The following is a 22,291-nucleotide window of genomic DNA, read 5'->3' on the forward strand; positions in this document are numbered from 1 at the left end:
AGAAGTTTAGGAGTTAGACCTGCCTGATCCAGAAAGCCAAAGAGCAGCTTGGCTTAGCCAAAAAGCCCCTGACCCCAAAGTCCCACCCAGGCAGGGGGGCAATCCTCAATGGTACATTTCTATGGAGCACAGCCTCTGGTCCTGCCAGAGCAGGGCCTCTACCTAACCTAGGAGACCATTCAAAATAGCTACAAAAAATAAAATGAAATACTTAGAAATACATTTAACCAAGGAAATGAAAGATCTGTACACAGAAAACTAAAACACTGATGAAAGAAATTGAAGAGAACACAAATAAAAAGGTATCTCATGTTCATGGATTGTATGAATTAACGTTGTTAAAATATCCATACTTCTTAAAGTGATCTACAGATTCAATGCAACCCCAATTAAAATTCCAGTGTCATTTTCCATAGAAATAGAAAATAATCCTAAAATCCATATGGAACCACAAACACAAAATTCAAAATATCACGAGGAAAAAGAACAAGGCATCTCATTACCTGATTTCAAAATATACTACAAAGTTACAGTAATTAAAACAGCAGGGCACTGGCATAAAAATAGACACACCAACCTATGGAATAGAGAGACCAGAAATGAACCCAGACATGTAGGGTCAACTGATTTTTGACAAAGGTATCAAGAATACACAATGAGAAAAGGACAGTCTCTTTAATAAATGGTATAATATCCACATGCAGAAAAATAAAATTGGACCCCTGCCTCACACAACATGTAAAAAAAAAAAAAAATCAACTAAAATGGATTAAATGTTTCAATGTAAAACCAAAACTGTAAAACTACTAGATAAAAACATAGGGAAAAATCTCTGACACTGGTCTGGGCAATGATTTTTTTAAGTTTGATTCTGAAAGCATTGGCAATGAAAGTAAAACAGACAAGTGGGATTACATCAATGGAAAAAGTTTTTATACAACAAAGGAAACAATTAACATAATAAAGAGACAACACACAGATTGGGGAGAAAATATTCACAAGCCAAGCATCCTTTAAGGGGTTGATATCCAAAATATCTAAGGAATTCAAACAACTCAATAGCAAGGAAACAAAAAACCTGAGTAAAAAATGAACAAAGGAACTAAATAGACATTTCTCAAAAGAAGACATACAAACAGCCAACATATATATGAAAAAAAACTCAACATTGCTAGTCATTAGGAAAATTAGAATTAGAAGATATCACCTCACACCTGTCAGAATGACTAGCAAATATTGACAAGAATGTTGTCAAAGGGATGTCTGCACTCCCACGTCCATTGCAACACTATTCATAATAGTCAAGTTATGGATCAACCTAAGAGTCCATCATAAGATAGAAGAAAATTATGCACACACACAATAAAATACTATTCAGTCTTCAAAAAGAAGAAAATTCTATCATTTGTAAGAAAATGTATGGAACTAAAGAACATTACATTAAGTGAAATAAGGCAGGCACAGAAGACAAATACCACATGGTCTCACTTATATGTTGAATGTAAAAAATTGAACTCACAGAAGGAGAGGGCAGAATGGTGGTTCCCAGAGGCAGGGGATGTGCAGAATGGGGAGATGATGATCAAAGGGTACAAAGTCTCAGACAGGAGAAAAAATTTTTTATATCAATTGCACAGCATAATGAATATAGATAATAGTGTATTACACATTTTGAAATTGCTAAAAGGGTAATTTCAAATGTTCTCATCATAAAAATGATAAGTATTTGAGGTGATAGATATGTTAATTAGCTTGATTTTATTATTCCACATCGTACATGCATATATACATCAGATAATTGCTATATATCAGACAATAAAGTGAGTCACACAAAATTTTGGTTTCCCACTGCATATAAAAGTTATACATGATAAAAGAAAAACTTCAGCCAAATTAAATTTAAAGGAGGTTAATTGAGCAATGAACAATTTGTGAATCAGGTGGCTGCCAGAATCGCAGCAGATTCACAGAGATTCCAGGGATGCCTTGTGGTCAGAACAAATTTATAGACAAAAAAGGTAAAGTGACGTATAGGAATTGGAAGTGAGGAACACAAACGATGAAACTGGTTACAAGTTAGCATTTGCCTTATTTGAATGCAGTTTCAACATTCACCAATCTGAGTGGTTGAAGCATGGTTGCTGGGATTGGCCAACACTCATCTATTGTTACAGAAGCATATCACTAAGTTAGGTTTTCAATTTTGTCTATTAAGCTAGGTTACAGTTCATCTACAAGGACTCAAATATAGAAGTATGGAGTCCTTCTCAGGCCATATTTAGTTTTCTTTAAGAATTTCCCCCCTTTTGGTCATTTTCTCAATTTTGAGAGATTGACCAAAACCTTAGTCATTGATGTTATTATTGCTATTGTAACTGCACTTACACAGTTTTGGGATCCACTGGAAAACAGAAGAACAGTAGGTTTTTCAAGTAGGGAATAAGGATGGAGTAGAGGGTAGTTCTTATGCTAGAATATCCTGTTTACAGGAGAAAAAACAAACCTGGTCTGTTCTAGGATCTATGCGTTTCCTTAAAGCCTTAGTTTAATTATGTCACATTTAGCATGAGTGACTCCATTTTAATTTGGTTTGGTTTGTTGGGGCCTAGTGCATGAGCTCAGTCTAAAATAATGGCCTCCCATAATGTTGTTTTAAAAAATTCTTTCTTTTTGGACAGGTTCTCACTTAGGTGACAGTGTGACCAAAACTTGGGGCCTTATCGCCATTCTCAGTTACCATCATTGAGTTTCCAGTCTCAGCATGTCATTCATAGGTTATGGTGTCTTCATGGTTGCACATTTCCTTCAGCTCTTGTCATTCCAGTCAAAGAGAAACCATTTGATATTCTAGAGATGATGCATGCAAACATTTAAAACCATTGAAAGAATACAGTGCACAAGGGAGACTATCAATATGACTGTTGGGAGGATAATACCAATAATTTGGAGTATGTTGCTTATCCAGGGTCCTTATAAACCAAACCCCCCAAAATTAAATAGATTAAAGAATGAGCTAGATGAAGAGTCTATTCACTTGACTAACTAACTGGTCTTTTCATCAACCCCCTACAGCTGAATTTTTGTAATCTACATTTGATGTGTTTCTCCATAGGCCACAAGTGTCAGCAGCTGCACAGGTACTTTTCTGTTTAGCCAATTCTATTATTTAACATAACTGTTATAAGATAATTTAAAGTCTGTTGTGTAATGATAGCCTTTAAGGTAGAATTTGCTGTTGAGCCCATTATGAGGGAGATACTTCCAATTACTGCCTTTTTTAATATAAACTATGGAAAAAGGATCTAACAAATGATATCCTTTTAGAAGAGTGAAGGCCCCCTGGCAATGTTCTCTTTAATCTATAATGTAGGTTAAAAGGAGTTTTGGCTGATTAAGAGACAATGTATGTATCACCAAATTTTCTCACCTACATTGAGCCTTCATCGTTTAACTACTAAAGTATAAGGTTATTCATGTATAAGGCTGGCTGCAAATCCTTCGCAAATAAAAGTATACCCTAGAAGTGCACATAATAGATTCTCTTTTCATTCCTATTGTTCATAGAGGCATAAACAAGGAAAAAAATTCAAAGGTAAGAATCGTATGATAGTAGAAGTCTTGATCCATGATCCTGGGAAAAGCTGTTCACATTAAGAATGCCATCTTCTTCTGGGGAGAAACTTTCCAGTTAGTTTTACCTTAAAGGTTCCAATGGGTGTATGGTTCCAGGAGTATGGAGGGACCTTCCTCAGTTGTGAGATTATGAACCCAATGTTCAAGGCTCAAAAGTGTTGCTGTAACATAGATGGCAAGGACAGTCCTTCTCTGATGTTCTCAGAAAATCCAATCTTTGGGTTCTAGATTGTGGAGGAATTGTCCTCAGTGAACCATAAAAAGTTTTATTGACCTGGTGAAAATACACTGTAGCATAATAATCTACCACTTTAACACAGCCCTCTGGCATGGGAAAGCTTTTATACAACCAGAAAACGTGCATTGAAAATGACAGTTGAATGAAATTCCTTTAGAAATGTTTAAATGGCCCATCAAGTAGCCAAATATACCTGAAGCTTTGATTGTCTCCCCAGGAATATAGAACCAAACATTGGTTTTAAACTATTTCCACAATTTATGTCACCACATCAATATATTCAATTTGGATTATTTGTTCTTTTTTATGAAAAGTCATGAAATACAGAACCTTTAATAACAAAAGCATTAAGGACTCAGGAAGGACAAGGTGACCATCCCGGTTCTTCATGAGTCCATGATTAACATTGGACATTTGTCATACTTGAATACCAGTTGTTTCTCCAATTTAGATTGACAGCACTGATAACTAATGGGTTATCATGGGTAATTTGACTTAGACCACGGAGTTCATTCAAATTGTATATTTAAACAATTTTAGTATTGGATGATTTAGCATGATAATCTAGAACTTAGTTTGACCATAACATAAGATTTTTATAAACCCCTTCTAACACTTTACAATTTTTTCTCAGAGCAGAACAATGTTCTAAGAAAATCTATGCTTTTATTTTAATGTCCAATTATATGAAAAAAAACCTGAATACCATTTTAACTTTAGCCAATGTGTTCACACATAGAATTTCTTACACTTAATTTTTTATAAACCTTCCATACCTTGTTCAAACCTTTAGGCTTATTTAAAACAATCCTTTAATTTTCTAACTTAGGCAAAAATTTACATTCCCATATCTTCTTATCTCTTATAAAAAACACATTTCATTCTCCTTACATACCTTGCAAGTAAACCTACTTTTCCAGTAGTCTCAATTGCATATTGCAATGTTAACTCTTAGCAACTTTTACTTTGGGTGAAAACATTGGTAAGTAAGGGATTTTAATTATGTACTAGGTGTGGAGCCTAGGACCCAGAGAAATGCAGATGAGGTCTAACACTTTTCAGCACCTAACTTCACATGTTCCAGGCCTTACCTAGATGTAAAGCAGGCAAGCTGTACAATTAAGAGTTATAGTGGCATTTTATGAAGCATTTAGAAGGCCTAATCACCTTTAAATTATAGCACACTTCTGGCATAAATTCCTTTCATAAATTCTTTCACAACTTACACAGACCATGTACAACTTGTTTAGACTTTCTGACATTTCCTAAACATCCCTCTTTTTAAACAACCAGTCATTTTACTTTAGGACAAGAATTTGCCATAGAACATCCTTTCTCATATAAAATCCCTTTTCCTTATGATCTTCTTTGCATAGCTAGGGGATATGGCTGATTCCATATATCCCTAAGCCTTATTTAGAATTCTCTAAAATAAATTGAACAATTTTCAAAAGTCAAAGCAGTTTATGACCTTAAAGCATCTAGCAAACCTGGTATCTGCCCTGCATAATTTAGACAAAATGTCTTTATTTTATTATAATCTATAAAGCTGTTCTTTTTCTTGTTGTTGTTTTTTTTTTTTTTTTTGAGACAGAGTTTCACTCTTGTCATCCAGGCTGGAGTGCAATGGCACGATCTTGGCTCACTGCAACCTCCGTCTCCTGTGTTCAAGGGATTCTCCTGCCTCAGCCTCCCAAGTAGCTGGGCAACTGCCATGACACGTGGCTAATTTTTGCATTTTTTAGTAGATACAGGGTTTCACCACATTGGCCAGGTGATCTGACCTCAGGTGATCCACCCACCTTGGCCTCCCAAAGTGCTGGGATTAAATGCATGAGCCACGGTGCCTGGCCTAAAGCTGGTTTTATTTCCCAAAGATTACTAAAGTTACATGAATTAAAAGGATTACAGTTCTTATTTTGCTTTCATATATATATTTAAGTGCTTATTTTTGTTTAAACCAATTAATTAGACCTCTTATATAAACATTACACACAATGCATATATAATTACACAGACAGAAGATTACTACAGTAGTTGTAAGATTTATAAGTTTAATTGGTTATTGACTTTATGGTGGAATCTTTGGAAGAACAGGGCCAGGAAAAGGGTCTCTGGTCCCTCTTGTTTTCTCCAAGGAGTCCAGGCTGTTAGAGCTTGAATATTCACACTTAATTAAGCTGACTTTTAACCATAGCACTCTTTAATAAAGTCCTTTTAAAAGTTCTTATCACCTGATTTTAGCCAGGTCAGATGGTCGATATTTCTGACTTTTGATCTTTACCAAAGGTAACCTCCCAGGTTCCCAGATAATGGAAATTTAAGATAGTCCATGAAGGAAAAGAGAATAGACAAGGCCATGCAGATATTAAACCAGAAAGGACTCACTTTCTAAGAAGGGAATTGAACCCAGACTGCCAGTGTGAAAGGGCAAAATCCTTAGCTACCACGCTATATAGCACAGGTATATCTCTGCTGCTCTTCCGAGAGGAAGTTTGGAGTAGTTAATTTTGAGCTTGCAAAGAGTTTTAATTACTCAAGATAATTTTTGGAGCAAACTATGACATAAACCCTAAAATTCCTGTTCCCTGGAAGGTGGAGACCAAGAGAAAATACTGCCACATTGTTACAAGGTCAAACTCCCAGGGACATAAAAAAGATGGAGACCGCATCCAGTTTTTTGTTTGTTTTAGGGACTTGCAGCAAAGTTTTTACTGATCAGCTTGCTGGGCCATCTTGAGCAGCCGGCTTATGGGGTCCAAAGCCCATGTTTTATAAGGTACCCTTTGACACAGAAAAATGAATTAATAGCACAAAATAGAGCAGATGAACTACAACTTAGGACTAGTCTCAGAATTATTTTTCCACAGTAAACTTTAAGAGGAGATAAGCAGTGATTTTTAACCATTCATACAACCGTTTGCACAGAGAGAGAAGCCAGAAATCTGACTAGTAAGAAATTCTTACCCTTTTGCCAGCATGCCAGGCCTCTGAGTTCCCTTTACCTGAGCAGCCCTAGTGATCTGACCTGTGGCATCACCACCCTTGGGGGCCAAGCCACAACATAAAGGAAAGTTACCTTTTTTCGTTCTGGCCAGAGCAAAATACATGTAATAAAACATAGACATGAGCCATCCTGCTTAGCACCCAATATCAAACTGACAAGGTTTAGATTTGCCCCCAGATGGGTCTCATCGTCTTTAATCCAACCTCTGATTAGGAGTTTCAACATGTGGTCTCTGGGCAAGATGGTTGCCCTGAGTAACAGAAAAGACAGGAAAGGAAAAGAAGAAAAAGGAAAGTATTGCCTGAGGCAGGGTGCGGAAGGTGAAGAGCTCAGGGATGCCAGAGCAAGACTCATTCATTTCAGTGACATGAAAAAGTTCAGGCGGCCACTTGTCGGTAGCGAAGGGATCTTTTCCAGCAGTCCCATCAGCTCTCAAGTTTCTCCTTTTTTGTGTGGGGGAGGAAAAAGCTTGCCATGTCCCATGATCCTATACTTACCTAATCCTGTCACCTACAGCCACCAGCAAAGAGTGCAAGGGAGATTATTCCAAAGAGAATAGCAGTGGACATCCCGTAGTGCCAAACCCATTCTTAGACAAAAGGGACTTTACCAAAAGCCCTCATTTTTAAAGGTACTTCAATGCATTGTTATTCATTCAGAACGTTCCACTGTACGTTATCTTTAGTGAGATTTTTGCTGTTTCTGTAAGACTTCGCTGCCTCCCTGGCTTTATGTATAAGCCAGAAGAAACTCAGTTTTCAGAAATTAAGAATCCCATTTTACCTAAAATATTGGCTTTCCTCTCAGGTTCTCTTGATTAACTTAGCCAATGATTTTTTTTTCCTACCTAAGCACGGAAGAAAAATAAAAAACAAAGGGATAGAGCACAAAAATTCCTGTGAATTGTCAAAAGCCAAAATTTATAACCCCTGCAACATGATTGCTTACTATCAGTTCCTTCCTGACCCAGTCAGACGTAAGAGGCCTCTAACTGGATGCAAGCCAGTTAATTCCTGGGTCAAATCCATTCCTGGATCCAGTCCAGTTTCTGTCATGACTCGAAACCCAGTTTGAATCAGAAGTTTGCGCAAAGAAACTAGAAGATCTCAAAACACAAATCCGTGGAGTTCTGAACCCCAAGAGGGAACTTACCTACCATCTCCAGGCGCTCTGTGAGATCAATGGACGCAAGTGCGTCCTTCAGGTGCCTTGCAGGTTCACTCAGCGCTCCTGGTGGGGCTTGCTAGAATCTCCACTTCGGATCCCGCTTCTGGCACCATCTGATAAAGAAAAACTTCAGCTGAATTAAATTTAAAGGAGTTTAATTGAGCAATGAGTGATTCACAAATCGAGTAGTCCCCAGAATCACAGCAGATTCACAGAGACTCCAGGGTGCCTCCTGGTCAGAACAAATTTATAGACGAAAAAAAGTAAAATGATGTACAGGAATCAGCAGCAAGGAACAGAAACAGTGAGATCGGTTACAACTCGGTGCTTGCCTTATTTCAACGCAGTCTGAGCATTCATCAGTCTATGAGTGGTTGAAACATGGCTGCTGGGATTTGCCAATATTCAGCTATTGTTATAGGTGCACACTACTAAGTTAGGTTTTCAATTTTGTCTGACTATTAAGCTAGGCTACAGTTTATCTACAAGTATTCAAATATAGAAGTACGGAGTCCTTCTCAGGCCATATTTAGTTTGCTTTAACATATGTATGCTATAATTAAAGATTAAGTATGCAATTGACATAAAGAAAATAAACCAAATTGTAAAGACCTTAATTAAAAAACAGTTTGTGGCTGAAACATGATAACAATCACCTGATCCTTTAAAGAGAGGCATTCATTTTGCAGGTGGAGAGTACTGCCTTGATGTTGAAGGCCGCTGACTAATCATGGTGGTGGAGGCTGAAAATTTGGGAGTGGCTGTGGCAGTTTCTTAAAATAGGACAACGAAAAAGTTTGACTGACTCTTCCTTTCACAAAATAGTTCTCTGTAGCGTGTGATTTTGTTTATTAGCATGTTGTCCACACTAAAACTCTTTTCATAAGTAGAGTCAAACTTTTCAAACCCTGTCACTATTTTGTCAACTAATGTTATGTAATAGTCTAAATATTTTGTTGTAATTATAACAATGTTCAAAGCATCTTCATCAGGAGTAAATTCCATCTCAAGAAACCACTTTCTTTGCTCATCTATATAAAGCAACTGCTCGTTAGTTCAAATGTTATCATGAGATTGCAGCAATTTAGTCACATCTTCAGGTTCCAATTCTAATTTTAGTTCTCACAATTTTCACCATATCTGCATTTACTTCCTCCACTGAAGTCCTGACTCTCTCAAAGTCATGCATAAGGGTTGAAATCAACTTCATCCAAGTTCCTCTTAATGTTAATATTTGGCCTTCTTCTACTAATCATTAATATTCTTAATAGCATTTCGAATGGTGAAAGTTTTTGAAAAGGTTTTCAATTCAGTTTGCCCAGATCCATAAGAGGAATCCCTCTATGACAGCTACAGCCTTATGAAATACATTTCTTAAATGATAAGAATTGAAAGTCAAAATTACTCTTTTATGGATGGATTGCAAAATAGATGCTGTGTTGGCCAGCATGAAAAATCTATAATATCCTTGAGACCTCTTCAGTGACTAGGTGCATGATCAAAGAGCAGTAACACTTCAAAAGTAATCTTGTTATTCTGAGCAGTAGATCTCAACAGTGGTCTTAAAATAACAAACTATGGCTATAAACATATAAACAGTAAACTATGCCTTAAAAGGATGTGCTGTCGTCCAGGCTATGTTGTTCTAGCACAGGCAAAGCAGATTTATCATAATTCATAAGGATCCTAGAATTTTCAAAATGGTAAATGAACATGGGCTTGCTTCAACTTAAAGTCACCAGCTGCTTGGCCTTTAATAAGAGAGCCACGCTGTTCTTTGAAGTTTTGAAGCCAGATATTGACTTCCATCCTCTAGCTATGAAAGTCTTAGATAGCATCTTCTATTGGAAGGCTGTTTTAACTATATGGAAAATATGCTGTTTAGTATAGCCATTATCATCACTTACCTTTGCTAGATCTTCTGCAGCTTCTACAGCAGCACTTGCTATTTCACCTTGTGCTTTTGTTTGTTGGTTTGTTTGTTTGTTTGTTTGTTTGTTTTTGAGATGGAGTCTCGTACTGTCACCCAGGCTGGAGTGCAGTGGCACAATCTCGGCTCACTGCAAGCTCCACCTCCCGGGTTCACGCCATTCTTCTGCCTCAGTCTCCCCAGTAGCTGGGACTACAGATGCCCGCCACCACGCCCTGCTAATGTTTTGTATTTTTAGTAGAGACGGGGTTTCACTATGTTAGCCAGGATGGTCTCAATCTTTTGACCTCATGATCCACCCACCTCAGCCTCACAAAGTGCTGGGACTACAGGCATGAGCCACCACACCTGGCCCACCTTGCACTTTTATGTTACAGCTTTTTTCCTTAAACTGTATGAACAAACCTCTGTTAGCTTCCTAGCTTCTTTAGCTTCCTTACCTCTCTCAGCCTTTACAGAATTGAAGAGATTTAAAACCTTGCTCTGAGTTAGGTTTTGGCTTCAGGAAATGTTGTGGCTAATTTGATTTCTATTCAGGTCACTAAAACTCTCCATATCAGAAATAAGCCTGTTTCATTTTCTTATCTTGCACATGTTTACTGCAATAGTACTTTTGATTTCCTTCAATAACTTTTCCTTTGCATTTACATCTTGGCTAGCTATTTTGCGCAAGAAGCCTAGCTTTCTATTTAGGCTTTTGACATGCCTTCCCCAATAAGCTGAATCATTTCTAGCTTTTGATTTAAAGGGAGAAACATGGGACTCTTCCTCTCATTTGAACACTTTGAGGCCATTGTGGTGTTAATTAATTGACCCAGTTTCAATATTGTCACATCTCAGGGAATAGGGACACCTGAGGAGAGGGAGAGTGATGAGGGAATGACTGGTAGATGGAGAAGTGAGAACATACACAAAATTTATCAATTAAGTTCATCATCTTATATGGGCATAGTTTGTGGCATCCCAAAATAATTACAATAGTGATTTCAAAGGTCACTGACCACAGATCACCATAACAGAAATCATCATAATAAACATGTTTAAAATATTATAATCATTACCAAACGTAACACAGAGACAAAAGTGGGCATGTGCTGTTGAAAATGAAACCCGTACACTTGGCCAACACAAGGTTACCACAAACCTTCAATTTGTAAAAAAATGCAATATTTGCCCAACACAATAAAACAAAGCACAATAAAACAAGGTATGCTTGCATTCATATATCATAGCATCACTTTGCACCCCATACATATATACATTTACAATTTGTTGATTTACAATAAAATTTGTTAAAATAACTAAATAGGCCAGGCATGGTGGCTCACGCCTGTAATCCCAGCACTTTGGGAGGATCACCTGAGGCTGGGAGTTCAAGACCAGCCTGACCAACATGGAGAAACCCCCATCTCTACTAAAAATACAAAAATTAGCCAGGCATGGTGGCACATGCCTGTAATCCCAGCTACTTGGGAGGCTAAGGCAGGAGAATCACTCGAACCTGGGAGGCAGAGGTTGCAGTGAGCCAAGATCGCACCATTGCACTTCAGTCTGGGGAATAAGAGCAAAACTCTATCTCAAAAAAAAAAAAAAAAATGAACCCCAAAGATCCAAGTAGTGAAAATATGAAATGGTTAATTTTCCTAAGGCCTTATTAGTATTCTTATGTCAAAAATAAACTATCTCTCTTGCTTAGTTTTCCTTATTTTAAATGGAGTCAGCACTTCTACCCAAAACGCAAATAAAAAAGGATTTGTATTCTTGAAAGAATATTTATAGAGATCTGGAGCCCTTGGATCTTAGCTGTGATTCATAAATAAAATACTATTGTTGCATTGTGATTCTTACAGTATTTTTGAGAAATGAAGCCTATATTGAGTGTGTAATATTGTTTTCTAATTTTTCAATTTTGTTGTAAAAGAAATAAAGCATATCCTTTTATCCTAGCTCTAGGAGATAACTAGAAATGTCCTGAAGACATCTGCTATCCTAAATGGTTGCAATTCTATTGTATATGTGACTTCTATTAAGCAGGAGTTGTATTTTCCTCTATGCTAGCATTTTACTCTCTCCTCTAAACTGCCCTTTATACATAATTACTGATATGGTTTGGCAGTGTCCCCACTCAAATCTCATCTTCAACTATAGTTCCCATAATCTCCATGTGTTATGGGAGGGACACAGTGGGAGGTAATTGAATCATGAAGGTGATTACCCTCATGCTGCTGTTCTCTTGATAGTGAGTGAGTGCTCTTGAGATCTGATTGTTTTGTAAGGGGCTTTTCCCTCTTTGCTCAGGACTTCTCCTTGCTGCCATCATGTGAAGAAGGATATGTTTGCTTCCTTGTCCACCATGATTGTAAGTTTCTTGAGGTCTCCCTAGCCATACAGAACTATGAGTCAATTTGACTTCTTTCATTTACAAATTATCAGTCTCACACAGTTATTAATAGCAGCATGAGAAAGTACTAATACAGTGAACTGGTACTGTGGAGAGTGGAGTGCTTCTATAAAGATACCAGAAAATGTGAACCAACTTCGGAGTCGGGTAACAGGCAAAGGTTGGGGCAGACTGGAGGGCTCAGAAGACCGGAAAATATTGAAAAGTTTGGAACTTCCTAGAGACTTGTTGAACAAAATGGTGTCCATTGATATGGACAATGAAGTCCAGGCTGAGGTGGTCTCAGATGAAGATGAGAAACTTGTGGGGAACTGGGGTAAAGGTTACTCTTGCTATGCTTTAGCAAAGAAACTGGTGGCTTTTTGCCCCTGCCCTAGAGATCTGTGGAAATTTGAACTTGAGAGAGATGATTTAGGGTATCTGTTGGAAGAAATTTTTAAGTAGCAAAGCATTCAAGAGGTAATTTGGGTGCTGTTAAAATCATTCAGTTTTATGTCCTCGTAAAGATACAGTTTGGAATTGGAATTTATGTTTAAAAGAGAAGCAGAGCATAAAAGTTTGGAAAATTTGCAGCCTGAGGATGCAATAGAAAATTTCTAAGGACAAATTCAAGCTGACTGCAGAAATTTACTTAAGTAACAAGGAGCTGAATGTTAATCCACAAGACAATGGAGAAAATGTCTCCAGGCCATGTCAAAGAGTAGCCCCTCCCATCACAAGCCTGAAGGCTTAGGAGGAAAAAATGGTTTCAAGAACCAGGCCCATCACCCCCTGCTGTGCGTAGACTAGGGACTTGGTGCCCTGCCTCCAAGCCACTCTAGTCATGGCAAAAAGGGGCCAATATACAGCTCAGGCTGTTGCTTCAGAGGGTGCAAGCCTCAAGCCTTGGCAGCTTACATGTGGTGTTGGGTCTGATGGTTCACAGAAGTCAAGAATTGAGGTTTGGGAACTTCTGCCTACATTTCAGAGGATGTATGGAAATGACTAGCTATCCAGGCAGCAGTTTAACACAGGGAGGAGGTCCTCATGGAGAGCCTCTGCTAGGGCAGTGTGAAAGAGAAATGTGGGGTTGGATCCCACACACAGAGTTCCCACTGGGACACTGCCTAGTAGATGAGAAAAGGACCACCATCCTCCAGACCCCAGAATGATAGATCCACCAATAGCTTGCACTGTTTGCCTGGAAAAGCCATAGACAATGCCAACCCATGAAAGTAGCCAGGAGGAGGAATTTTCCCTGCAAAGCCACAGTGGTAGACCTACCCAAGGTTCTATGAGCTCACCTCTTGCATCAGGATGACCTGGATGTGAGACATGGAGTCAAAGGAGATTATTTCAGAGCTTTAAGATTTAATTATTGCATCTTTGGATTTTGGACTCGAAAAGGGCCTGTAGCCCCCCCCTTTGTTCTGGGCAAGTTCTCCCATTAGGAATGGCTGTATTTACCCAATACCTGTGCCTCCATTGTATATAAGAAGTAACTAACTCGCTTTTGATTTTACAGGCTCCTAGGTGGAAGAGGCTTGCCTTGCCTCAGATGAGGCTTTGAACTTGGAATTTTGGGTTAATGCTGGAATGAGTTAAGATTTTAGGGGGACTTTTGGGAAGGTATGACTGTGTCTTGAAATGTGAGGACATGAGATTTGGGAAGGGTCAGAGGTGAAATGATATGGTTTGGCTATGTCCCTACCCAAATCTCATTTTGAATTGTATTCTCATAATCTCTACTTGTGGTGGGAGGGACCTGGTTGGAGGTAATTGAATCATAAGCATGGTTAAACTCATGCTTCTGTTCTTGTGATAGTGAGTGACTTCTCAAGAAATCTGGTAGTTTTACAAGGGGCTTTTCTCTTTTGTTTGGCACTTCTTCCTGCCGTCATGTGAAGGACATGTTTGCTTCCCCTTCAGCCATGAATTTTAAGTTTCCTGAGGCCTTCATAGCCATATGGAACTGTGAGTCAATTAAATCTCTTCCCTTTATAAATTACTCAGTCTCAGGCAGTTCTTTATAGCAGCATGATAATAGACTAATACAATTACCAAATCACACTTTTTTTTAATACTTTAAGTTCTAGGACACATGTGCACAACATGCAGGTTTGTTACATAGGTATACATGTGCCATGTTGGTTTGTTGCACCCATCAACTCATTATTTACATTAGGTATTTCTCCTAATGCTATCCCTCCCCCAGCCCCCAACCCCCCAACAGGGTCCAGTGTGTGATGTTCCCCTCCCTGTGTCCATGTGTTCTCATTGTTCAACTCCCACGTATGAGTGAGAACATGCAGTGTTTGGTTTTTTATCTTGTGATATTTTGCTGGGAATGATGGTTTCAAGCTTCATCCATGTCCCTGCAAGGATATGAACTCATCATTTTTTATGGCTGCCTACTATTCCATGTTGTATAGGTGCCACATTTTCTTTATCCAGTCTATTATCGATGGACATTTGGGTTGGTTCCAAGTCTTTGCTATTGTAAATAGTGCCACAATAAACATATGTGTGCATGTGTCTTTACAGTAGCATGATTTATAATCCTTTGGGTATATACTCACTAATGCGATTGCTGGGTCAACTGGTATTTCTAGTTCTAGATCCTCGAGAAATCTCCACACTGTCTTCCACAACAGTTGAACTAATTTACACTCCTACCAAGAGTGTAAAAGCATACCTATTTCTCCACATGCTCTCCAGCATCTGTTGTTTCCTAACTTTTTAATGATCGTCATTCTAACTGGCATGAGATGGTATCTCATTGTGGTTTTGATTTGCATTTCTCTGATGACCAGTGATGATGAGCATTTTCTCATGTGTCTATTGGCTGCATATATGTCTTCTTTTGAGAAACATCTGTTCATATCCTTTGCCCACTTTTTGGTGGGGTTGTTTGTTTTTTTCTTGTAAATTTGTTTAAGTTCTTTGTAGATTCTGGATATTAGCCCTTTGTCAGATGGATAGATTGTAAAATTTTTTCTCCCATTCTGTAGGTTGCCTGTTCACTCTGATGATAGTTGATAACAGTTTCTTTTGCTGTGTAGAAACTTTTTAGTATACTTAGATCCCAGTTATCTATTTTGGCTTTTCTTGCCATTGCTTTTGGTGTTTTAGTAATGAAGTCTTTGCCCATGCCTATGTCCTGAATGGTATTGCCTAGGTTTTCTTCCAGGGCTTTTATGGTTTTAGGTCTTACATTGAAGTCTTTAATCCATCTTGAGTTAATTTTTGTATAAGGTGTAAGGAAGGGATTCAGTTTCAGCTTTCTAGATATGGCTAGCCAGTTTTCCCAACACCATTTATTAAATAAGAAATCCTTTCCCTATTGCTTGTTTTTGTCAGGTTTGTCAAAGATCAGATGGTTGTAGATGTGTGGTGTTATTTCTGAGGCCTCTGGTCTGTTCCCTTGGTCTACATAACTGTTTTGGTACCAGTACCATTCTGTTTTGGTTACTGTAGGCTTGTAGTATAGTTTGAATTCAGGTAGCATGAGGCCTCCAGCTTTGTTCTTTATGCTTAGGATTGTCTTGACTATGCACACATTTTGGGTTCCATGTGAAATTTTACAGTTTTTTTCCAATTCTGTGAAGAAAGTCAGTACTAGGGTGATGAGAATAGCATTGAACCTATAAGTTACCTTGGGTAGTATGGTCATTTTTACAATATTGATTCTTCCTATCCATGAGCATGGAATGTTCTTCCATTTCTTTGTGTCCTCTTTTATTTCATTGAGTAGTGGTTTGTAGTTCTCCTTGAAGAGGTCCTTCACATCCCTTGTAACTTGGATTCCTATGTATTTTATTCTCTTTGTAGTAATTGTGAATTGGAGTTCACTCATGATTTGGCTCTCTGTTAGTCTATTCTTGGTGTATAGGAATACCTGTGATTTTTGCACATAGATTTTGTATCCTGAGACTTTGCTGAAGTTGCTTATCAGCTTAAGGAGATTTTAGGCTGAGATGATAGGGTTTTCTAAATATACAATCATGTCATCTGCAAACAGAGACAATTTGACTTCCTCTTATCCTAATTGAATACGCTTCATTTCTTTCTCTTGCCTGATTTCCCTGGCCAGAACTTCCAATACTATGTTGAATAGGAGGGGTGAGAGAGGGCATCCTTGTCTTGTCCGAGTTTTCAAAGGGAATGCTTCCAGTATTTGCCCATTCAGTATGGTATTGGCTGTGGGTTTATCATAAATAGCTCTTATTATTTTGAGATACAGTCCATCTATATCTAATTATTGAGAGTATTTGGCATGAAAGGCTGTTGAATTTTGTCAAAGGCTTTTTCTGCCTCTATTGAGATAATCATGTGGTTTTTGTCATTGGTTCTGTTTATGTGATGGATTATGTTTATTGATTGTGTATGCTGAACCAGCCTTGCATCCCTGAGATGAAGCCACCTTGATTGTGGTGGATAAGTTTTTGATGTGCTACTGGACTCAGTTTGCCAGTATTTTATTGAGGAGTTTTGCATTGATGTTCATCAGGAATATTGGTTTAAAATTCTCATTTTTTATTGTGTCTCTGCCAGGTTTTGGTATTAGGATGATGCTGGCCTCATAAAATGAATTAGGGAGGATTGTCTCTTTTTCTATTGAATGGAATAGTTTCAAAAGGAATGGTACCAGCTCCTCTTTGTACCTCTGGTAGAATTTGGCTGTGAATCCATCTGGTCCTGGACTTTTTTTGGTTGGTAGGGTATTAATTATTGCCTCAAAATCAGAACTTGTTATTGGTCTATTCAGAGATTCAACTGCTTCCTGGTTTAGTATTGGGAGAATGTATGTGTCCAGGAAGTTATTCATTTCTTCTAGATTTTCTAGTTTATTTGCGTAGAGGTGTTTATTGTATTCTCTGATGGTAGTTTGTATTTCTGTGGGATGGGTGTTGATATCCCCTTTATAAATTTTTATTGCTTCTATTTGAATCTTCTCTCTTTTCTTCTTCATTAGTCTGGCTAGCAGTTTATCTACTTTATTAATCTTTTCGAAAAAGTACCTCCTGGATTCATTGATATTTTTGAAGGTTTTTTGTGTCTCTATCTCCTACAGTTCTGCTTTAATCTTAGTTATTTCTTGTCTTCTGCTACCTTTTGAATTTGTTTGCTCTTGCTTCTCTAGGTCTTTTGATTGTGATGTTAAGGTGTCAATTTTAGATTTTTTCTGCTTTCTGTTGTGGGCATTTAGTGCTATAAATTTCCCTCTACACACTGCTTTAAATGTGTCCCAGAGATTCTGGTACATCGTGTCTTTGTTCTCATTGGTTTCAAAGAACGTATTTATTTCTCTTTCATTTTGTTATTTACCCAGTAGTCATTCAGGAGCAGGTTGTTCAGTTTCCATGTAGTTGTGCGGTTTTGAGTGCATTTCTTAATCCTGAGTTCTAATTTGATTGCCCTGTGGTCTGAGAAACAGTTTGTTATGATTTCTGTTCTTTTTCATTTGCTGAGGAGTGTTTTACATCCAATTACGTGGTCAATTTTAGAATAAATGTGATGTGCTTTACTTCCAATTATGTGGTCAATTTTGGAATAAGTGCGATGTGGTGCTGAGAAGAATGTATATTCTGTTGAGTTGGGGTGGAGAGTTCTATAGATGTCTATTAGGTCCGCTTGGTGCAGAGATGAGTTCAATTCCTGGATATCCTTGTTAACTTTCTGTCTCATTGATCTGTCTAATGTTGACAGCGGAGTGTTGAAGTCTCCCATTATTATTGTATGGGAGTCTAAGTCTCTTTGTAAGTCTCTAAGGACTTGCTTTATGAATCTGGGTGCTCCTGTATTGGGTGCATATATATTTAGGAGAGTTAGCTCTTCCTGTTGAATTGATCCCTTTACCATTATGTAATGGCCTTCTTTGTCTCTTTTGATCTTTGATGGTTTAAAGTCTGTTTTATCAGAGACTAGGATTGCAACCCCTGCTTTTTTTTGTTCTCCATTTGCTTGGTAGATCTTCCTCCATCCCTTTATTTTGAGCCTATGTATGTCTCTGCATGTGAGATGGGTCTCCTGAATACAGCAGACTGATGGGTCTTGACTCTTTATCCAGTTTGCCAGTCTGTGTCTTTTAATTGGAGCATTTAGTCCATTTACATTTAAGGTTAATATTGTTATGTGTGAACTTGATCCTGCCATTATGATATTAACTGGTTATTTTGCTCGTTAGTTGATGCAGTTTCTTCCTAGCCTCGATGGTCTTTACATTTTGGCATGTTTTTGCAATGGCTGGTACCGGTTGTTCCTTTCCATGTTTAGGGCTTCCTTCAGGGTCTCTTGTAAGGCAGGCCTGGTGTGGTCCTTTTTGTTGATGTTGATGCTATTCCTTTCTGTTTGTTAGTTTTCCTTCTAACAGATAGGATCTTCAGCTGCAGGTCTGTTGGAGTTTGCTAGAGATACACTCCGAACCTGTTTGCCTGGGTATCACCAGTGGAGGCTGCAGAACAGCAAATGTTGCTGCCTGATCTTTCCTCTGGAAGCTTTGTCCCAGAGGGATACCTGCCTGTATGAGGTGTCTGTCAGCCCCTACTGGGAGGTGTCTCCCAGTCAGGCTACACAGGGGTCAGGAACCCACTTGAAGGGGCAGTCTGTTTGTTATTGGAGCCCAAACACCATGCTGGGAGAACCACTTCTCTCTTCAGAGCTGTCAAGCAGGGACATTTAAGTTGGCAGAAGCTGTCTGCTGCCTTTTGTTCAGATATGCCCTGCCCCCAGAGGTAGTATCTAGAGAGACAGTAGGCCTTGCTGAGTTGCAGTGGGCTATGCCCACTTTGAGTTTCCCTGCCACTTTGTTTAAACTGTGAGCATAGAACTACCTACTCAAGCCTCAGCAATGGTGGATGCCCCTCCCTCCACCAAGCTCCAGTGACCCAGATTGATCTCAGACTGCTGTTCTAGCCGTGAGCAAGGCTCTGTGGGCATGGGACCCACCAAGCCAGGCATGGGGGGAATTTCGTGGTCTGCCAGTTGCAAAGCCTGTGGGAAAAGTGCAGTATTTGGGCAGAAGTGTACTGTTCCTCCAGGTACAGTCATTCATGTCTTTTCTTTGCTAGGAAAGGGAAATCCCCTGACCCCTGGCACTTCCCTGATGATGTGATGCCCCGCCCTGCTTCGGCTCACCCTCCATGGGCTGCATGCTCTGTCCAACCAGTCCCAGTGAGATGAACCAGGTACCTCAGTTGAAATGCAGAAATCACCCGTCTTCTGCATCAATCTTGCTGGGAGCTGTAGACCAGAGCTGTTCCTATTTAGCCATCTTCGAAAATAAATCACTAAATAATACTTCTTAAGATCAGCTATTATTTCTACATTTATTTTGCAGATTTACTTATTAGTAATTGGAATGACCATGTAAGTGAAATAACTCTTTGAGAGAATGATCCTTATCAATTAAAAACTCACCTTTTATGATCTGGTTGTACAGGGAAGGTTTACTGGTCCTTTCTGTTAGGTAGAAAGAAGCAGTGACTAATTTTCCTTTGCAAAGCACAAAACCAAAAATACATGGTAGAACTCACAGTCACGTGTGTAGTGGTAACCTGGAGATGAACTTATGTCCCTAAACGCAGCCAATTGCATGTTATATGTTACACCTTTTGTGAATTACATATGTGGTATCACTCTCCTATCACTGAATCCTATCATCAGATGCTGAAATCTATCACTGCAACAGAAATCAGAAATTGCTTTCATAAAAAATGCATATTAATGTCCACTTCAGGAAGCTGTACATAAAGTAGCATTCTTCTTGGACTAGTGGAAACTTGGGGATCACTTTAGAATAAATTTAGTTACACAAACTGTTCTATAAATAGATTTAATTCAGTTCAACAAATGTCTATTGAGCCTGTGTTATGTGCTGGGCACCATTCTAGAGGATTAGACTCAAGATGGAAGAAGATGAAGTCTTTGCCTTAAAGATTTTCACAATCTGGTGGATAATACAGACAGGAACACTACAGTTTTAACATTGTGTGAGGCACTTTTATATTACTCAGGGCATTTTGCTAGTCCCAAACAGGAAGATAAAGGAACAGGGATAAAGAAAAACCTTCCTGGAAGACACTGAGGCTGAATTCTAAAGGATATATAGGGGTTAGCTAGGAGAACAGATAGAAAACATTTTACCCAAATCACCCCACAAAGCTTTAGAGTGAAAAACCTCCATGCTTTAAATCTGGCGGTGGTCGCAAAAAAAAAAAAAAAAAAAATTACAGAAATATTTACAAAACAAACAGATTTAATCAACATGTGGTAAGAGATACAGTACTTCTTTTACCAAGATGAGTATAACAATCATGAGTTGTCTTTGACATTTGGACATTCTTCAGTTTAACTGTTTTTTAGTCTCTCTGTTTATATGCTAGTATATGCTTCGTTTGAAATTTCAGATAAAAGCTGATTTTAAAATGAAACAACCTATTTGTATTTATTTATTCATGGAATTCTAAATGAATGGCTGAAAGATGTGCTCAGACAGTTAAAGATGTGTGTGTGTGTGTGTGTGTGTGTGTGTGTGTGCACGCACATCCCAAACAATACAACTCTCTTTGCATCAAACTTATTAAGTCAAATCAATTGTATAGACATGTGGGCCAGAGCTTTGGCACGTAATTCTTCTTGATCTTCTGTCTGGTAAGTTTTATTTCCCATTGTGTTTCATGCAATTTACTTTTTAACATTGTATTCGTTTGGATATCATTATGAAGAAAATAGTATCCTTGACCTTGTAAGGTGCAGAAGACCATTCAGACATTTCAGTGAGAAAGCAATCAAATAAATTCACATATTCAGTTCTTTTGTCACATGGTCAAAGTTAGAAACGTGTTTTATTCATGAAGTCTGGGAATATTTAATTGTTAAGACCCCAAGGTTGTGCAGATCAATGAGCTACATAGAGATAAGGAAAATTTATAGCATACTTCTTATTCTCCAGAAATATATAATTTAGATGGAACAAATAAGCTAATATTTGTGAGCATCTGTTACATGCTAGCTCAATGATAGGCATTTGTTTTACATTATTTCATTAAATTTTCAGAACAATTTTGAAGTAAGGCTCAAGAAGATCAAACAATCTATTGTCAGCTAGAATTCAAACCAGGATTTCTGATTCCATATCAAGTACTCTTGGTACTTTGACTCATTGATGCTGTTAGCAATTATACACAACTGTGGAGAGTTAATGATTATAATACAGGTTAGCTGTGGCCACAAGAAAATAGAATTTAAGAAAACCCAACTTGATGAGATAAAAAATCAGGAGATAGTTTTATTTTAAAGAAATTTGAATAGGAAATCTAAATATCTATTTATTGTAAACATGTTAACATGTTTATTGTAAATGTTGTCCTAACTACTTTATGGTAATTGTATCACTTAATCCTCAAAACAATTGTACAAGGTAGGTAGCATTTTTATACTGGCGAGAGGATGATATGATATTTACCCCCAGTGTGAGGCTGGATCCTGTTTTGCTCCCAACTACTCTACAGCTTACTCCCAGCAATCTTGAAAATGACATAATCCCTCTCAGACAATATATGCAAGTGGGAAAATGAAAAGTTGCAGATGTTTTCCATTTAAATGGAATTTAACAAACCTTCTCTTTGTATACTAATTGAGATTCATTCCTACAAACTTCCTAAACTCACTAAAACCTAAGAAGTGGTATGTTTTCCTGGTCATTGTACAACTATGATAATATCTGCCTTTAGGAAGGATGTCGTTCAATTTAAGATATTTGCAAATAAAAATTTTAAAAAATGTATTACTGAAAATAAATAATATATCCCAGGTTAATTCATTTGTCAAATATCACCCAGACTAGAAATCTTAGACAGAAATCCAATCTATAAAAAATAATATAAGTACACACTAAGTTTTATTTCCTGTAACACCAGATTGATCTGTTTAAGC

The sequence above is a fragment of the Rhinopithecus bieti genome, unplaced genomic scaffold (assembly GCF_001698545.2).
Source record: "Rhinopithecus bieti isolate Rb0 unplaced genomic scaffold, ASM169854v2 scaffold_55715, whole genome shotgun sequence".
In the NCBI taxonomy this organism is placed as follows: domain Eukaryota; kingdom Metazoa; phylum Chordata; class Mammalia; order Primates; family Cercopithecidae; genus Rhinopithecus; species Rhinopithecus bieti.